Below are 1,568 nucleotides of genomic sequence, written 5' to 3'. Positions count from 1 at the left end.
AATAACCATGACATAAAATCAAATTAATAAAGCTTAACAAGTGCTTATTGCATGCAAGAAGTTTAAATCATTTGACTGGCCATAATCAGGTCAAATTAAAAGTGTATTATTTCAATTCCAAATAATGTGGTAATACATTATTCCAGAATTTTCGGAACCTGGTGACCCATTTTCTAAAACTTGTTTTGATTGCACTGGCATTTTGCACCTCTTTTCCCCCTTTCCCTCTGTGTTAGTAATTGACTCACTTTGATATGTTCTATGTTTGCCATATTTCACAGATCCTTTTATTTTGCTCACTTTTTTAAACTCTTCTCCTTCACCCTGCCTTTCCTGCCTTTCATTCTCTTCTTCACCTGTTTCCTGGTATTTCCTCTCTTCTACACCTCATTATCCACCTCTTCTCTCTTCTTCCTGTTTTCTACTCCCTCCCTTTCCTTCCTTTTCCTTTTTCCCTTTTCTTCCTCTTCTCCTTCTCCTTCCTCCTCCTCTCCTTCCTCCTCTCCTTCTTCTCCCCCTTCCCTATCACCTTCCTCACCTTCCCCTTCTTCTTCTCCCCCTTACCCCTCTCCTTCTTCCTCTTCTCCCTCCCCTTCTTCTCCTTCCCCCTCTTCTTCCTCCCCTTCCCCTCCCCTTCTTCCTCCCCTTCTCCTTCTCCTTCCTCCCCTTCCTCCTCTTACCCTCCCCTTCCTCCTCTTCCCTCTCTTCTTCCTCCTCTTCTCCCTCTCCTACCTCCCCTCCCTCCTCTCTTTCCTCCCATTCCTCTTGTCCTTCCTCCTCATCTCCCTCTCCTTCCTTTTTCTCCCTCTTCTTCCTCCTCTCCTTCTACCTTTTCACTTTCTCCTTCCACGTCTTCCCCTTCTCCCTCCTTCTCCTCCCCTTGTTCCTCTTGCTCTTCCTCTTTTCTGTCTCCTTCCCCCCTCCTTGCTCCTCCTCTTCTTCCCCCTCTCCTTCTTCCTCCATCTCTTGGTTTTCCTCCTGATGGCCTTGCTCCTTCTCCTTTATTGTCTGTTCTTCATCTTTCTTCTCCCATTCCTTTTCCTCTTCTAGGTCCTTCTCTCCCCGACTCAGACTCTCAATGTCCCTTTTTTCCTTATCTTCTTCCCCATTTTCATCTCCCTCCTCTCTTTCCCAGTGTTCCGTTCCTGAACTACCCTCCTCACAGATTCCATCCCCTCTACATTCAGGACCCTCCTCTGCCTCTCTTCCTGGCTTTTCCTTGCTTTCACTTACCTCTGCTTTGTCTGTAGGGTCATCTTTCAGGATCTCTATTTTCTCCTTTCTTCTTCCAGGCATCTCCACATTTTCATTTGCCTCTACCTCTTGCTCCTCTACTTCACTTCCTTCTGAATGCTCTGCCTTTCCTTCTCCTCTGGGATCTCTGTCAAGTGATCATGCTTAAAATCATATTTTGTCATGAATTTGGATACTATGGGTTTGGTCTCTTCCTCACTTTCTTGTTCAACAAATTCTCTGCTATAACACCAGTGTTGGTTACTTTTCACTTCACTCTCTTTCTCTATTTCTATTGACTGAGGCAGCTGAAACTCAACAGCTAAATCCTGCTG

General features: G+C 45.3%; 1 pseudogene; it reads right to left on the bottom strand.

The window, feature by feature from the left end:
* Positions 1-560: 560 nt before the first annotated feature.
* On the bottom strand, positions 561-1,418 carry LOC110596511 (annotated as a pseudogene).
* Between the last annotated feature and the right edge of the window lie 150 nt (positions 1,419-1,568).

The sequence above is a fragment of the Carlito syrichta genome, unplaced genomic scaffold (genome assembly GCF_000164805.1).
Source record: "Carlito syrichta isolate Samal-C Ts95f unplaced genomic scaffold, Tarsius_syrichta-2.0.1 Scaffold108146, whole genome shotgun sequence".
Classification (NCBI taxonomy): domain Eukaryota; kingdom Metazoa; phylum Chordata; class Mammalia; order Primates; family Tarsiidae; genus Carlito; species Carlito syrichta.
Note: the sequence above shows the minus strand (reverse complement) of the source record. Positions and strands in the feature narration are given on the sequence as shown.